The sequence below is a fragment of the Stenella coeruleoalba genome, assembly GCF_951394435.1.
Source record: "Stenella coeruleoalba genome assembly, contig: scaffold_72, whole genome shotgun sequence".
NCBI lineage: Eukaryota > Metazoa > Chordata > Mammalia > Artiodactyla > Delphinidae > Stenella > Stenella coeruleoalba.
Window position 1 is genome coordinate 1,364,368 of NW_027645862.1, and position 18,418 is coordinate 1,382,785.

Consider the following 18,418-nt stretch of genomic DNA (forward strand, 5'->3'; position numbering starts at 1 on the left):
CCATGGCCTGTCCTGCCTTTCTGGATTTTACACTATTTTCAGATGGCCCTTTTGACCGGGGGGAAGTGAGACTTCATTGTAGTGCAGATTTCCTTTGCAAGCTTGCTTGGTTGGCCAAAAAGGGCGTATGCGTTTTTTCCTGAATATATTCAGGAAAAAACGCATACGCCCTTTTTGGCCAAGTGCATCATTGTGGACGTTCTGCCTCTTTTCCTATGCTTTCAATGCAATTCCAGTCTACCTCCTGAAATCGGTTTCCTGCAATTCTGCCCCGCTTTCAAGTCCTCTTGGCAGCCTTACTTCAGTCTATTTTTGGACGATAGCTGTCATTTATAACTCTGCAGGTTTGTGAATTACAGTGCCCCTGAGCTCCTTTCTTCAACTCGCTTTCTTGTGACCTTGCCGCAACACCGCAGGATGTCTTCAGGCCCTAATCTGGTTCCGGTACGGCACGCTGAGCCTTTGGTTATTTCTTCTTCCTGGTGGGAAATGAGAGTTAAATTTGCCCGTCCAGACACCTCCAGCTAATCTCTCATTGGTTCTCGCTATTCCTGTTCATCTTCCACAGAATTTGCAAACTGGGCCAAACAGGAGGTTAAAGGGACTGACTCTTCAAGTGGGGAGAGTGTTAGTAAAGCGTCTGGAATGTTGCACCCAAGTACCAGGGGAGGAAAACTGAGACATATTTGAACACGTCTCCCGTTCACATGTTTGATCATACTTGGGTTCCACATGCATGTTTTAGCTGAAGGAAGAATACATTAAACCTGGAGAGTTAAGACCCGTGTAATGGGTACCATGCAATATGACTTCAAAGGGTCTTCATTTGCTCACCGAACCTCTCCAATCCTATCACTGCTGCGTTTATGCCCCTGTACACATGCTTGATTCTCTTTCGGAGACATAGCAATCCATAGGTTTTAAGATACTTACTAGTCAGGTACATTCTTAGGCGTTTAATATGGGGTGTTGAGTCCATTTCGTTGAGCAAGGAGTAGCTCTTGTCTATTCCATATTTGGCTTAAGGAACTTTATCTGTGCTCATTTCAATCTCTGGTTTTATGCAGCACCCCAACTCACCTTTCCCCTTAAGCAAGCATAAGTTGGTTTTCTAAATTTGAGACCCTGTTCTGTTCTGTAATTCAGTTCCTGTGTAGCCAAGTTTACATTCCGTGTATTACTGATATCTTATGATGTTTCTTTTTCTGTGTGACTTATTTCAGTTAGAATCATCATACCTGAATCCACTCATTATGCTGCTACGGGCCTGATGACATAGATTTCATTGCTGAGTGATACTGCATTGTACGTAAGTACCACAAGTTCTTTATCCATTTTTCACTTTCTGTGATATTGAAATTGTACGGTAAACGAGGTTCTTGTAAACGGAGGCGTCCCAAACTTTGGGGTGGCTGTGTCTTTTTGATTTTAATTTCCCTAAGCTATAGGACCATAAGTGGAAGTGCCCTAGGCTCTGTTGCTTTGTTTTTTAGATGTTTCAGGAAACACCATACACTTCTCCCGAGTGGTTGTTGGCAATTTACATCCCGCCCATCAGCATAACAAGGCTCCCAGTTCTCCATGGCCTGTCCTGCCTTTCTGGATTTTACACTTTTTTCAGATGGCCCTTTTGACCGGGGAGAAGTGAGACTTCATTGTAGTGCAGATTTCCCTTGCAAGTTTGCTTGGTTTCCCAAAAAGAGCGTATGCGTTTTTTCCTGAATATATTCAGGAAAAAACGCATACGCCCTTTTTGGCCAAGTGCATCATTGTGGACGTTCTGCCTCTTTTCCTATGCTTTCAATGCAATTCCAGTCTACCTCCTGAAATCGGTTTCCTGCAATTCTGCCCCGCTTTCAAGTCCTCTTGGCAGCCTTACTTCAGTCTATTTTTGGACGATAGCTGTCATTTATAACTCTGCAGGTTTGTGAATTACAGCGCCCCTGAGCTCCTTTCTTCAACTCGCTTTCTTGTGACCTGGCCGCAACACCGCAGGATGTCATCAGGCCCTAATCTGGTTCTGGCACGGCACGCTGAGCCTTTGGTTAATTCCTCTTCCTGGTGGGAAATGAGAGTTAAATTTGCCCATCCAGACATCTACAGCTAGCCTCTTATTGGTTCTCGCTATTCCTGTTCATCTTCCACAGAAATTGCAAACTGGGCCAAACAGGAGGTTAAAGGGACTGACTCTCCAAGTGGGGAGAGTGTTAGTAAAGCGTCTGGAATGTTGCACCCGAGTACCAGGGTACGAAAACTGAGACATATTTGAACACGTCTCCCGATCACATGGTTGATCATACTCTAGGTTCCACATGCATGTTTTAGCTGAAGGAAGAATACCTTAAACCTGGGTAGTTGAAACCCGTGGAATGGGTACCATGCAATATGACTTCAAAGGGTCTTCATTTGCTCACGAACCTCTCCAATCCTATCACTGCTGCGTTTATTCCCCTGTACACATGCTTGATTCTCTTTCGGAGACATAGCAATCCATAGGTTTTAAGATACTTACTAGTCAGGTACATTCTTAGGCGTTTAATATGCGGTGTTGAGTCCATTTCGTTGAGCAAGGAGTAGCTCTTGTCTATTCCATATTTGGCTTAAGGAACTTTATCTGTGCTCATTTCAATCTCTGGTTTTATGCAGCACCCCAACTCACCTTTCCCCTTAAGCAAGCATAAGTTAGTTTTCTAAATTTGAGACCCTGTTCTGTTCTGTAATTCAGTTCCTGTATAGCCAAGTTTACATTCCGTGTATTACTGATATCTTATGATGTTTCTTTTTCTGTGTGACTTATTTCAGTTAGAATCATCATACCTGAATCCACTCATTGTGCTGCTAAGGGCCTGATGACACAGATTTCATTGCTGAGTGATATTGCTTTGTAAGTAAATACCACAACTTCTTTATCCATTTTTCACTTTCTGCGATGTTGAACTTGTACTGTAAACGAGGTTCTTGTAAACAGAGCCGTTCCAAACTTTGGGGTGGCTGTGTCTTTTTCATTTTAATTTCCCTAAGCTATAGGACCATAAGTGGAAGTGCCCTAGGTTCTGTTGCTTTGTTTTTTAGTTGTTTCAGGAAACACCATACACTTCTCCCAAGTGGTTCTTGGCAATTTACATCCCGCCCATCAGCATAACAAGGCTCCCAGTTCTCCATGGCCTGTCCTGCCTTTCTGGATTTTACACTTTTTTCAGAAGGCCCTTTTGACCGGGGGGAAGTGAGACTTCATTGTAGTGCAGATTTCCTTTGCAAGCTTGCTTGGTTGGCCAAAAAGGGCGTATGCGTTTTTTCCTGAATATATTCAGGAAAAAACGCATACGCCCTTTTTGGCCAAGTGCATCATTGTGGACGTTCTGCCTCTTTTCCTATGCTTTCAATGCAATTCCAGTCTACCTCCTGAAATCGGTTTCCTGCAATTCTGCCCCGCTTTCAAGTCCTCTTGGCAGCCTTACTTCAGTCTATTTTTGGACGATAGCTGTCATTTATAACTCTGCAGGTTTGTGAATTACAGTGCCCCTGAGCTCCTTTCTTCAACTCGCTTTCTTGTGACCTTGCCGCAACACCGCAGGATGTCTTCAGGCCCTAATCTGGTTCCGGTACGGCACGCTGAGCCTTTGGTTATTTCTTCTTCCTGGTGGGAAATGAGAGTTAAATTTGCCCGTCCAGACACCTCCAGCTAATCTCTCATTGGTTCTCGCTATTCCTGTTCATCTTCCGCAGAATTTGCAAACTGGGCCAAACAGGAGGTTAAAGGGACTGACTCTTCAAGTGGGGAGAGTGTTAGTAAAGCGTCTGGAATGTTGCACCCGAGTACCAGGGGAGGAAAACTGAGACATATTTGAACACGTCTCCCGTTCACATGTTTGATCATACTTGGGTTCCACATGCATGTTTTAGCTGAAGGAAGAATACATTAAACCTGGAGAGTTAAGACCCGTGTAATGGGTACCATGCAATATGACTTCAAAGGGTCTTCATTTGCTCACCGAACCTCTCCAATCCTATCACTGCTGTGTTTATGCCCCTGTACACATGCTTGATTCTCTTTCGGAGACATAGCAATCCATAGGTTTTAAGATACTTACTAGTCAGGTACATTCTTAGGCGTTTAATATGGGGTGTTGAGTCCATTTCGTTGAGCAAGGAGTAGCTCTTGTCTATTCCATATTTGGCTTAAGGAACTTTATCTGTGCTCATTTCAATCTCTGGTTTTATGCAGCACCCCAACTCACCTTTCCCCTTAAGCAAGCATAAGTTGGTTTTCTAAATTTGAGACCCTGTTCTGTTCTGTAATTCAGTTCCTGTGTAGCCAAGTTTACATTCCGTGTATTACTGATATCTTATGATGTTTCTTTTTCTGTGTGACTTATTTCAGTTAGAATCATCATACCTGAATCCACTCATTATGCTGCTACGGGCCTGATGACATAGATTTCATTGCTGAGTGATACTGCATTGTACGTAAGTACCACAAGTTCTTTATCCATTTTTCACTTTCTGTGATATTGAAATTGTACGGTAAACGAGGTTCTTGTAAACGGAGGCGTCCCAAACTTTGGGGTGGCTGTGTCTTTTTGATTTTAATTTCCCTAAGCTATAGGACCATAAGTGGAAGTGCCCTAGGCTCTGTTGCTTTGTTTTTTAGATGTTTCAGGAAACACCATACACTTCTCCCGAGTGGTTGTTGGCAATTTACATCCCGCCCATCAGCATAACAAGGCTCCCAGTTCTCCATGGCCTGTCCTGCCTTTCTGGATTTTACACTTTTTTCAGATGGCCCTTTTGACCGGGGAGAAGTGAGACTTCATTGTAGTGCAGATTTCCCTTGCAAGTTTGCTTGGTTTCCCAAAAAGAGCGTATGCGTTTTTTCCTGAATATATTCAGGAAAAAACGCATACGCCCTTTTTGGCCAAGTGCATCATTGTGGACGTTCTGCCTCTTTTCCTATGCTTTCAATGCAATTCCAGTCTACCTCCTGAAATCGGTTTCCTGCAATTCTGCCCCGCTTTCAAGTCCTCTTGGCAGCCTTACTTCAGTCTATTTTTGGACGATAGCTGTCATTTATAACTCTGCAGGTTTGTGAATTACAGCGCCCCTGAGCTCCTTTCTTCAACTCGCTTTCTTGTGACCTGGCCGCAACACCGCAGGATGTCATCAGGCCCTAATCTGGTTCTGGCACGGCACGCTGAGCCTTTGGTTAATTCCTCTTCCTGGTGGGAAATGAGAGTTAAATTTGCCCATCCAGACATCTACAGCTAGCCTCTTATTGGTTCTCGCTATTCCTGTTCATCTTCCACAGAAATTGCAAACTGGGCCAAACAGGAGGTTAAAGGGACTGACTCTCCAAGTGGGGAGAGTGTTAGTAAAGCGTCTGGAATGTTGCACCCGAGTACCAGGGTACGAAAACTGAGACATATTTGAACACGTCTCCCGATCACATGGTTGATCATACTCTAGGTTCCACATGCATGTTTTAGCTGAAGGAAGAATACCTTAAACCTGGGTAGTTGAAACCCGTGGAATGGGTACCATGCAATATGACTTCAAAGGGTCTTCATTTGCTCACGAACCTCTCCAATCCTATCACTGCTGCGTTTATTCCCCTGTACACATGCTTGATTCTCTTTCGGAGACATAGCAATCCATAGGTTTTAAGATACTTACTAGTCAGGTACATTCTTAGGCGTTTAATATGCGGTGTTGAGTCCATTTCGTTGAGCAAGGAGTAGCTCTTGTCTATTCCATATTTGGCTTAAGGAACTTTATCTGTGCTCATTTCAATCTCTGGTTTTATGCAGCACCCCAACTCACCTTTCCCCTTAAGCAAGCATAAGTTAGTTTTCTAAATTTGAGACCCTGTTCTGTTCTGTAATTCAGTTCCTGTATAGCCAAGTTTACATTCCGTGTATTACTGATATCTTATGATGTTTCTTTTTCTGTGTGACTTATTTCAGTTAGAATCATCATACCTGAATCCACTCATTGTGCTGCTAAGGGCCTGATGACACAGATTTCATTGCTGAGTGATATTGCTTTGTAAGTAAATACCACAACTTCTTTATCCATTTTTCACTTTCTGCGATGTTGAACTTGTACTGTAAACGAGGTTCTTGTAAACAGAGCCGTTCCAAACTTTGGGGTGGCTGTGTCTTTTTGATTTTAATTTCCCTAAGCTATAGGACCATAAGTGGAAGTGCCCTAGGTTCTGTTGCTTTGTTTTTTAGTTGTTTCAGGAAACACCATACACTTCTCCCAAGTGGTTCTTGGCAATTTACATCCCGCCCATCAGCATAACAAGGCTCCCAGTTCTCCATGGCCTGTCCTGCCTTTCTGGATTTTACACTATTTTCAGATGGCCCTTTTGACCGGGGGGAAGTGAGACTTCATTGTAGTGCAGATTTCCTTTGCAAGCTTGCTTGGTTGGCCAAAAAGGGCGTATGCGTTTTTTCCTGAATATATTCAGGAAAAAACGCATACGCCCTTTTTGGCCAAGTGCATCATTGTGGACGTTCTGCCTCTTTTCCTATGCTTTCAATGCAATTCCAGTCTACCTCCTGAAATCGGTTTCCTGCAATTCTGCCCCGCTTTCAAGTCCTCTTGGCAGCCTTACTTCAGTCTATTTTTGGACGATAGCTGTCATTTATAACTCTGCAGGTTTGTGAATTACAGTGCCCCTGAGCTCCTTTCTTCAACTCGCTTTCTTGTGACCTTGCCGCAACACCGCAGGATGTCTTCAGGCCCTAATCTGGTTCCGGTACGGCACGCTGAGCCTTTGGTTATTTCCTCTTCCTGGTGGGAAATGAGAGTTAAATTTGCCCGTCCAGACACCTCCAGCTAATCTCTCATTGGTTCTCGCTATTCCTGTTCATCTTCCACAGAATTTGCAAACTGGGCCAAACAGGAGGTTAAAGGGACTGACTCTTCAAGTGGGGAGAGTGTTAGTAAAGCGTCTGGAATGTTGCACCCGAGTACCAGGGGAGGAAAACTGAGACATATTTGAACACGTCTCCCGTTCACATGTTTGATCATACTTGGGTTCCACATGCATGTTTTAGCTGAAGGAAGAATACATTAAACCTGGAGAGTTAAGACCCGTGTAATGGGTACCATGCAATATGACTTCAAAGGGTCTTCATTTGCTCACCGAACCTCTCCAATCCTATCACTGCTGTGTTTATGCCCCTGTACACATGCTTGATTCTCTTTCGGAGACATAGCAATCCATAGGTTTTAAGATACTTACTAGTCAGGTACATTCTTAGGCGTTTAATATGGGGTGTTGAGTCCATTTCGTTGAGCAAGGAGTAGCTCTTGTCTATTCCATATTTGGCTTAAGGAACTTTATCTGTGCTCATTTCAATCTCTGGTTTTATGCAGCACCCCAACTCACCTTTCCCCTTAAGCAAGCATAAGTTGGTTTTCTAAATTTGAGACCCTGTTCTGTTCTGTAATTCAGTTCCTGTGTAGCCAAGTTTACATTCCGTGTATTACTGATATCTTATGATGTTTCTTTTTCTGTGTGACTTATTTCAGTTAGAATCATCATACCTGAATCCACTCATTATGCTGCTACGGGCCTGATGACATAGATTTCATTGCTGAGTGATACTGCATTGTACGTAAGTACCACAAGTTCTTTATCCATTTTTCACTTTCTGTGATATTGAAATTGTACGGTAAACGAGGTTCTTGTAAACGGAGGCGTCCCAAACTTTGGGGTGGCTGTGTCTTTTTGATTTTAATTTCCCTAAGCTATAGGACCATAAGTGGAAGTGCCCTAGGCTCTGTTGCTTTGTTTTTTAGATGTTTCAGGAAACACCATACACTTCTCCCGAGTGGTTGTTGGCAATTTACATCCCGCCCATCAGCATAACAAGGCTCCCAGTTCTCCATGGCCTGTCCTGCCTTTCTGGATTTTACACTTTTTTCAGATGGCCCTTTTGACCGGGGAGAAGTGAGACTTCATTGTAGTGCAGATTTCCCTTGCAAGTTTGCTTGGTTTCCCAAAAAGAGCGTATGCGTTTTTTCCTGAATATATTCAGGAAAAAACGCATATGCCCTTTTTGGCCAAGTGCATCATTGTGGACGTTCTGCCTCTTTTCCTATGCTTTCAATGCAATTCCAGTCTACCTCCTGAAATCGGTTTCCTGCAATTCTGCCCCGCTTTCAAGTCCTCTTGGCAGCCTTACTTCAGTCTATTTTTGGACGATAGCTGTCATTTATAACTCTGCAGGTTTGTGAATTACAGCGCCCCTGAGCTCCTTTCTTCAACTCGCTTTCTTGTGACCTGGCCGCAACACCGCAGGATGTCATCAGGCCCTAATCTGGTTCTGGCACGGCACGCTGAGCCTTTGGTTAATTCCTCTTCCTGGTGGGAAATGAGAGTTAAATTTGCCCATCCAGACATCTACAGCTAGCCTCTTATTGGTTCTCGCTATTCCTGTTCATCTTCCACAGAAATTGCAAACTGGGCCAAACAGGAGGTTAAAGGGACTGACTCTCCAAGTGGGAAGAGTGTTAGTAAAGCGTCTGGAATGTTGCACCCGAGTACCAGGGTACGAAAACTGAGACATATTTGAACACGTCTCCCGATCACATGGTTGATCATACTCTAGGTTCCACATGCATGTTTTAGCTGAAGGAAGAATACCTTAAACCTGGGTAGTTGAAACCCGTGGAATGGGTACCATGCAATATGACTTCAAAGGGTCTTCATTTGCTCACGAACCTCTCCAATCCTATCACTGCTGCGTTTATTCCCCTGTACACATGCTTGATTCTCTTTCAGAGACATAGCAATCCATAGGTTTTAAGATACTTACTAGTCAGGTACATTCTTAGGCGTTTAATATGCGGTGTTGAGTCCATTTCGTTGAGCAAGGAGTAGCTCTTGTCTATTCCATATTTGGCTTAAGGAACTTTATCTGTGCTCATTTCAATCTCTGGTTTTATGCAGCACCCCAACTCACCTTTCCCCTTAAGCAAGCATAAGTTAGTTTTCTAAATTTGAGACCCTGTTCTGTTCTGTAATTCAGTTCCTGTATAGCCAAGTTTACATTCCGTGTATTACTGATATCTTATGATGTTTCTTTTTCTGTGTGACTTATTTCAGTTAGAATCATCATACCTGAATCCACTCATTGTGCTGCTAAGGGCCTGATGACACAGATTTCATTGCTGAGTGATATTGCTTTGTAAGTAAATACCACAACTTCTTTATCCATTTTTCACTTTCTGCGATGTTGAACTTGTACTGTAAACGAGGTTCTTGTAAACAGAGCCGTTCCAAACTTTGGGGTGGCTGTGTCTTTTTCATTTTAATTTCCCTAAGCTATAGGACCATAAGTGGAAGTGCCCTAGGTTCTGTTGCTTTGTTTTTTAGTTGTTTCAGGAAACACCATACACTTCTCCCAAGTGGTTCTTGGCAATTTACATCCCGCCCATCAGCATAACAAGGCTCCCAGTTCTCCATGGCCTGTCCTGCCTTTCTGGATTTTACACTATTTTCAGATGGCCCTTTTGACCGGGGGGAAGTGAGACTTCATTGTAGTGCAGATTTCCTTTGCAAGCTTGCTTGGTTGGCCAAAAAGGGCGTATGCGTTTTTTCCTGAATATATTCAGGAAAAAACGCATACGCCCTTTTTGGCCAAGTGCATCATTGTGGACGTTCTGCCTCTTTTCCTATGCTTTCAATGCAATTCCAGTCTACCTCCTGAAATCGGTTTCCTGCAATTCTGCCCCGCTTTCAAGTCCTCTTGGCAGCCTTACTTCAGTCTATTTTTGGACGATAGCTGTCATTTATAACTCTGCAGGTTTGTGAATTACAGTGCCCCTGAGCTCCTTTCTTCAACTCGCTTTCTTGTGACCTTGCCGCAACACCGCAGGATGTCTTCAGGCCCTAATCTGGTTCCGGTACGGCACGCTGAGCCTTTGGTTATTTCTTCTTCCTGGTGGGAAATGAGAGTTAAATTTGCCCGTCCAGACACCTCCAGCTAATCTCTCATTGGTTCTCGCTATTCCTGTTCATCTTCCACAGAATTTGCAAACTGGGCCAAACAGGAGGTTAAAGGGACTGACTCTTCAAGTGGGGAGAGTGTTAGTAAAGCGTCTGGAATGTTGCACCCGAGTACCAGGGGAGGAAAACTGAGACATATTTGAACACGTCTCCCGTTCACATGTTTGATCATACTTGGGTTCCACATGCATGTTTTAGCTGAAGGAAGAATACATTAAACCTGGAGAGTTAAGACCCGTGTAATGGGTACCATGCAATATGACTTCAAAGGGTCTTCATTTGCTCACCGAACCTCTCCAATCCTATCACTGCTGTGTTTATGCCCCTGTACACATGCTTGATTCTCTTTCGGAGACATAGCAATCCATAGGTTTTAAGATACTTACTAGTCAGGTACATTCTTAGGCGTTTAATATGGGGTGTTGAGTCCATTTCGTTGAGCAAGGAGTAGCTCTTGTCTATTCCATATTTGGCTTAAGGAACTTTATCTGTGCTCATTTCAATCTCTGGTTTTATGCAGCACCCCAACTCACCTTTCCCCTTAAGCAAGCATAAGTTGGTTTTCTAAATTTGAGACCCTGTTCTGTTCTGTAATTCAGTTCCTGTGTAGCCAAGTTTACATTCCGTGTATTACTGATATCTTATGATGTTTCTTTTTCTGTGTGACTTATTTCAGTTAGAATCATCATACCAGAATCCACTCATTATGCTGCTACGGGCCTGATGACATAGATTTCATTGCTGAGTGATACTGCATTGTACGTAAGTACCACAAGTTCTTTATCCATTTTTCACTTTCTGTGATATTGAAATTGTACGGTAAACGAGGTTCTTGTAAACGGAGGCGTCCCAAACTTTGGGGTGGCTGTGTCTTTTTGATTTTAATTTCCCTAAGCTATAGGACCATAAGTGGAAGTGCCCTAGGCTCTGTTGCTTTGTTTTTTAGATGTTTCAGGAAACACCATACACTTCTCCCGAGTGGTTGTTGGCAATTTACATCCCGCCCATCAGCATAACAAGGCTCCCAGTTCTCCATGGCCTGTCCTGCCTTTCTGGATTTTACACTTTTTTCAGATGGCCCTTTTGACCGGGGAGAAGTGAGACTTCATTGTAGTGCAGATTTCCCTTGCAAGTTTGCTTGGTTTCCCAAAAAGAGCGTATGCGTTTTTTCCTGAATATATTCAGGAAAAAACGCATACGCCCTTTTTGGCCAAGTGCATCATTGTGGACGTTCTGCCTCTTTTCCTATGCTTTCAATGCAATTCCAGTCTACCTCCTGAAATCGGTTTCCTGCAATTCTGCCCCGCTTTCAAGTCCTCTTGGCAGCCTTACTTCAGTCTATTTTTGGACGATAGCTGTCATTTATAACTCTGCAGGTTTGTGAATTACAGCGCCCCTGAGCTCCTTTCTTCAACTCGCTTTCTTGTGACCTGGCCGCAACACCGCAGGATGTCATCAGGCCCTAATCTGGTTCTGGCACGGCACGCTGAGCCTTTGGTTAATTCCTCTTCCTGGTGGGAAATGAGAGTTAAATTTGCCCATCCAGACATCTACAGCTAGCCTCTTATTGGTTCTCGCTATTCCTGTTCATCTTCCACAGAAATTGCAAACTGGGCCAAACAGGAGGTTAAAGGGACTGACTCTCCAAGTGGGGAGAGTGTTAGTAAAGCGTCTGGAATGTTGCACCCGAGTACCAGGGTACGAAAACTGAGACATATTTGAACACGTCTCCCGATCACATGGTTGATCATACTCTAGGTTCCACATGCATGTTTTAGCTGAAGGAAGAATACCTTAAACCTGGGTAGTTGAAACCCGTGGAATGGGTACCATGCAATATGACTTCAAAGGGTCTTCATTTGCTCACGAACCTCTCCAATCCTATCACTGCTGCGTTTATTCCCCTGTACACATGCTTGATTCTCTTTCGGAGACATAGCAATCCATAGGTTTTAAGATACTTACTAGTCAGGTACATTCTTAGGCGTTTAATATGCGGTGTTGAGTCCATTTCGTTGAGCAAGGAGTAGCTCTTGTCTATTCCATATTTGGCTTAAGGAACTTTATCTGTGCTCATTTCAATCTCTGGTTTTATGCAGCACCCCAACTCACCTTTCCCCTTAAGCAAGCATAAGTTAGTTTTCTAAATTTGAGACCCTGTTCTGTTCTGTAATTCAGTTCCTGTATAGCCAAGTTTACATTCCGTGTATTACTGATATCTTATGATGTTTCTTTTTCTGTGTGACTTATTTCAGTTAGAATCATCATACCTGAATCCACTCATTGTGCTGCTAAGGGCCTGATGACACAGATTTCATTGCTGAGTGATATTGCTTTGTAAGTAAATACCACAACTTCTTTATCCATTTTTCACTTTCTGCGATGTTGAACTTGTACTGTAAACGAGGTTCTTGTAAACAGAGCCGTTCCAAACTTTGGGGTGGCTGTGTCTTTTTCATTTTAATTTCCCTAAGCTATAGGACCATAAGTGGAAGTGCCCTAGGTTCTGTTGCTTTGTTTTTTAGTTGTTTCAGGAAACACCATACACTTCTCCCAAGTGGTTCTTGGCAATTTACATCCCGCCCATCAGCATAACAAGGCTCCCAGTTCTCCATGGCCTGTCCTGCCTTTCTGGATTTTACACTATTTTCAGATGGCCCTTTTGACCGGGGGGAAGTGAGACTTCATTGTAGTGCAGATTTCCTTTGCAAGCTTGCTTGGTTGGCCAAAAAGGACGTATGCGTTTTTCCCTGAATATATTCAGGAAAAAATGCATACGCCCTTTTTGGCCAAGTGCATCATTGTGGACGTTCTGCCTCTTTTCCTATGCTTTCAATGCAATTCCAGTCTACCTCCTGAAATCGGTTTCCTGCAATTCTGCCCCGCTTTCAAGTCCTCTTGGCAGCCTTACTTCAGTCTATTTTTGGACGATAGCTGTCATTTATAACTCTGCAGGTTTGTGAATTACAGTGCCCCTGAGCTCCTTTCTTCAACTCGCTTTCTTGTGACCTGGCCGCAACACCGCAGGATGGCTTCAGGCCCTAATCTGGTTCCGGCCCGGCATGCTGAGCCTTTGGTTAATTCCTCTTCCTGGTGGGAAATGAGAGTTAAATTTGCCTGTCCAGACACCTCCACCTAGCCTCTCATTGGTTCTCGCTATTCCTGTTCATCTTCCGCAGAAATTGCAAACTGGGCCAAACAGGAGGTTAAAGGGACTGACTCTCCAAGTCGGGAGAGTGTTAGTAAAGCGTCTGGAATGTTGCACCCGAGTACCAGGGTACGAAAATTGAGACATATTTGAACACGTCTCCCGTTCACATGGTTGATCATACTCTGGGTTCCACATGCATGTTTTAGCTGAAGGAAGAATACCTTAAACCTGGAGAGTTGAGACCCTTGTAATGGGTACAATGCAATATGACTTCAAAGGGTCTTCATTTGCTCACCGAACCTCTCCAATCCTATCACTGCTGCATTTATGCCCCTGTACACATGCTTGATTCTCTTTCGGAGACATAGCAATCCACAGGTTTTAAGACACTTACTAGTCAGGTACATTCTTAGGCGTTTAATATGCGGTGTTGAGTCCATTTCATTGAGCAAGGAGTAGCTCTTGTCTATTCAATATTTGACTTAAGGAACTTTATCTGTGCTCATTTCAATCTCTGGTTTTATGCAGCACCCCAACTCACCTTTCCCCTTAAGCAAGCATAAGTTGGTTTTCTAAATTTGAGACCCTGTTCTGTTCTGTAATTCAGTTCCTGTGTAGCCAAGTTTACATTCCGTGTATTACTGATATCTTATGATGTTTCTTTTTCTGTGTGACTTATTTCAGTTAGAATCATCATACCTGAATCCACTCATTGTGCTGCTAAGGGCCTGATGACACAGATTTCATTGCTGAGTGATATTGCTTTGTAAGTAAATACCACAACTTCTTTATCCATTTTTCACTTTCTGCGATGTTGAACTTGTACTGTAAACGAGGTTCTTGTAAACAGAGCCGTTCCAAACTTTGGGGTGGCTGTGTCTTTTTGATTTTAATTTCCCTAAGCTATAAGACCATAAGTGGAGGTGCCCTAGGTTCTGTTGCTTTGTTTTTTAGATGTCTCAGGAAACACCATACACTTCTCCAGAGTGGTTGTTGGCAATTTACATCCCGCCCATCAGCATAACAAGGCTCCCAGTTCTCCATGGCCTGTCCTGCCTTTCAGGATTTTACACTTTTTTCAGATGGCCCTTTTGACTGGGGGGAAGTGAGACTTCATTGTAGTGCAGATTTCCTTTGCAAGCTTGCTTGGTTGGCCAAAAAGGGCGTATGCGTTTTTTCCTGAATATATTCAGGAAAAAACGCATACGCCCTTTTTGGCCAAGTGCATCATTGTGGACGTTCTGCCTCTTTTCCTATGCTTTCAATGCAATTCCAGTCTACCTCCTGAAATCGGTTTCCTGCAATTCTGCCCCGCTTTCAAGTCATCTTGGCAGCCTTACTTCAGTATATTTTTGGACGAGAGCTGTCATTTATAACTCTGCAGGTTTGTGAATTACAGTGCCCCTGAGCTCCTTTCTTCAACTCGCTTTCTTGTGACCTGGCCGCAACACCGCAGGACGTCTTCAGGCCCTAATCTGGTTCTGGCACGGCACGCTGAGCCTTTGGTTAATTCCTCTTCCTGGTGGGAAATGAGAGTTAAATTTGCCCATCCAGACACCTCCAGCTAGTCTTTCATTGGTTCTCGCTATTCCTGTTCATCTTCCACAGAAATTGCAAACTGGGCCAAACAGGAGGTTAAAGGGACTGACTCTCCAAGTCGGGAGAGTGTTAGTAAAGCGTCTGGAATGTTGCACCCGAGTACCAGGGGAGGAAAACTGAGACATATTTGAACACGTCTCCCGTTCACATGGTTGATCATACTCTGGGTTCCACATGCATGTTTTAGCTGAAGGAAGAATACCTTAATCCTGGAGAGTTGAGACCCGTGTAATGGGTACCATGCAATATGACATCAAAGGGTCTTCATTTGCTCACCGAACCTCTCCAATCCTATCACTGCTGCGTTTATGCCCCTGTACACATGCTTGATTCTCTTTCGGAGACATAGCAATCCATAGGTTTTAAGATACTTACTAGTCAGGTACATTCTTAGGCGTTTAATATGCGGTGTTGAGTCCATTTCTTTGAGCAAGGAGTAGCTCTTGTCTATTCCATATTTGGCTTAAGGAACTTTATCTGTGCTCATTTCAATCTCTGGTTTTATGCAGCACCCCAACTCACCTTTACCCTTAAGCAAGCATAAGTTGGTTTTCTAAATTTGAGACCCTGTTCTGTTCTGTAATTCAGTTCCTGTGTAGCCAAGTTTACATTCCGTGTATTAGTGATATCTTATGATGTTTCTTTTTCTGTGTGACTTATTTCAGTTAGAATCATCATACCTGAATCCACTCATTGTGCTGCTAAGGGCCTGATGACACAGATTTCATTGCTGAGTGATATTGCTTTGTAAGTAAATACCACAACTTTTTTATCCATTTTTCACTTTCTGCGATGTTGAACTTGTACTGTAAACGAGGTTCTTGTAAACAGAGCCATTCCAAACTTTGGGGTGGCTGTGTCTTTTTGATTTTAAATTCCCTAAGCTATAGGACCATAAGTGGAAGTGCCCTAGGCTCTGTTGCTTTGTTTTTTAGATGTTTCAGGAAACACCATACACTTCTCCCGAGTGTTTGTTGGCAATTTACATCCCGCCCTTCAGCATAACAAGGCTCCCAGTTCTCCATGGCCTGTCCTGCCTTTCTGGATTTTACACTTTTTTCAGATGGCCCTTTTGACCGGGGGGAAGTGAGACTTCATTGTAGTGCAGATTTCCTTTGCAAGCTTGCTTGGTTGGCCAAAAAGGGCGTATGCGTTTTTTCCTGAATATATTCAGGAAAAAACGCATACGCCCTTTTTGTCCAAGTGCATCATTGTGGACGTTCTGCCTCTTTTCCTATGCTTTCAATGCAATTGCAGTCTACCTCCTGAAATCGGTTTCCTGCAATTCTGCCCCACTTTCAAGTCCTCTTGGCAGCCTTACTTCAGTCTATTTTTGGACGATAGCTGTCATTTATAACTCTGCAGCTTTGTGAATTACAGTGTCCCTGAGCTCCTTTCTTCAACTCGCTTTCTTGTGACCTGGCCGCAACACCGCAGGATGGCTTCAGGCCCTAATCTGGTTCCGGCCCGGCACGCTGAGCCTTTGGTTAATTCCTCTTCCTGGTGGGAAATGAGAGTTAAATTTGCCCGTCCAGACACCGCCAGCTAGTCTCTCATTGGTTCTCCCTATTCCTGTTCATCTTCCGCAGAAATTGCAAACTGGGCCAAACAGGAGGTTAAAGGCGCTGACTCTCCAAGTGGGGAGAGTGTTAGTAAAGCGTCTGGAATGTTGCACCCGAGTACCAGGGGAGGAAAACTGAGACATATTTGAACACGTCTCCTGATCACATGGTTGATCATACTCTGGGTTCCACATGCATGTTTTAGCTGAAGGAAGAATACCTAAAACCTGGGTAGTTGAAACCCGTGGAATGGGTACCATGCAATATGACTTCAAAGGGTCTTCATTTGCTCACCGAACCTCTCCAATCCTATCACTGCTGCGTTTATGCCCCTGTACACATGCTTGATTCTCTTTCGGAGACATAGCAATCCATAGGTTTTAAGATACTTACTAGTCAGGTACATTCTTAGGCGTTTAATATGCGGTGTTGAGTCCATTTCGTTGAGCAAGGAGTAGCTCTTGTCTATTCCATATTTGACTTAAGGAACTTTATCTGTGCTCATTTCAATCTCTGGTTTTATGCAGCACCCCAACTCACCTTTACCCTTAAGCAAGCATAAGTTGGTTTTCTAAATTTGAGACCCTGTTCTGTTCTGTAATTCAGTTCCTGTGTAGCCAAGTTTCCATTCCGTGTATTAGTGATATCTTATGATGTTTCTTTTTCTGTGTGACTTATTTCAGTTAGAATCATCATACCTGAATCCACTCATTGTGCTGCTAAGGGCCTGATGACACAGATTTCATTGCTGAGTGATATTGCTTTGTAAGTAAATACCACAACTTTTTTATCCATTTTTCACTTTCTGCGATGTTGAACTTGTACTGTAAACGAGGTTCTTGTAAACAGAGCCGTTCCAAACTTTGGGGTGGCTGTGTCTTTTTGATTTTAAATTCCCTAAGCTATAGGACCATAAGTGGAAGTGCCCTAGGCTCTGTTGCTTTGTTTTTTAGATGTTTCAGGAAACAGGATACACTTCTCCGGAGTGTCTGTTGGCAGTTTACATCCCGCCCATCAGCATAACAAGGCTCCCAGTTCTCCATGGCCTGTCCTGCCTTTCTGGATTTTACACTTTTTTCAGATGGCCCTTTTGACGGGGGGAAGTGAGACTTCATTGTAGTGCAGATTTCCTTTGCAAGCTTGCTTGGTTGGCCAAAAAGGGCGTATGCGTTTTTTCCTGAATATATTCAGGAAAAAACGCATACGCCCTTTTTGGCCAAGTGCATCATTGTGGACGTTCTGCCTCTTTTCCTATGCTTTCAATGCAATTGCAGTCTACCTCCTGAAATCGGTTTCCTGCAATTCTGCCCCGCTTTCAAGTCCTCTTGGCAGCCTTACTTCAGTCTATTTTTGGACGATAGCTGTCATTTATAACTCTGCAGGTTTGTGAATTACAGTGCCCCTGAGCTCCTTTCTTCAACTCGCTTTCTTTTGAGCTGGCCGCAACACCGCAGGATGGCTTCAGGCCCTAATCTGGTTCCGGCACGGCACGCTGAGCCTTTGGTTAATTCCTCTTCCTGGTGGGAAATGAGAGTTAAATTTGCCCGTCCAGACACCTCCAGCTAGTCTCTCATTGGTTCTCGCTATTCCTGTTCATCTTCCACAGAAATTGCAAACTGGGCCAAACAGGAGGTTAAAGGCGCTGACTCTCCAAGTGGGGAGAGTGTTAGTAAAGCGTCTGGAATGTTGCACCCGAGTACCAGGGGAGGAAAACTGAGACATATTTGAACACGTCTCCCGATCACATGGTTGATCATACTCTGGGTTCCACATGCATGTTTTAGCTGAAGGAAGAATACCTAACACCTGGGTAGTTGAAACCCGTGGAATGGGTACCATGCAATATGACTTCAAAGGGTCTTCATTTGCTCACCGAACCTCTCCAATCCTATCACTGCTGCGTTTATGCCCCTGTACACATGCTTGATTCTCTTTCGGAGACATAGCAATCCATAGGTTTTAAGATACTTACTAGTCAGGTACATTCTTAGGCGTTTAATATGCGGTGTTGAGTCCATTTCGTTGAGCAAGGAGTAGCTCTTGTCTATTCCATATTTGGCTTAAGGAACTTTATCTGTGCTCATT

General features: G+C 43.6%; 1 long non-coding RNA gene across 4 annotated transcripts in view; it reads left to right on the forward strand.

Moving 5' to 3' along the window:
* The window catches only part of LOC307181512, a 508,875-nt gene that overhangs the window by 441,260 nt on the left and 49,197 nt on the right, over positions 1 to 18,418 (forward strand). The window lies entirely within an intron of this gene.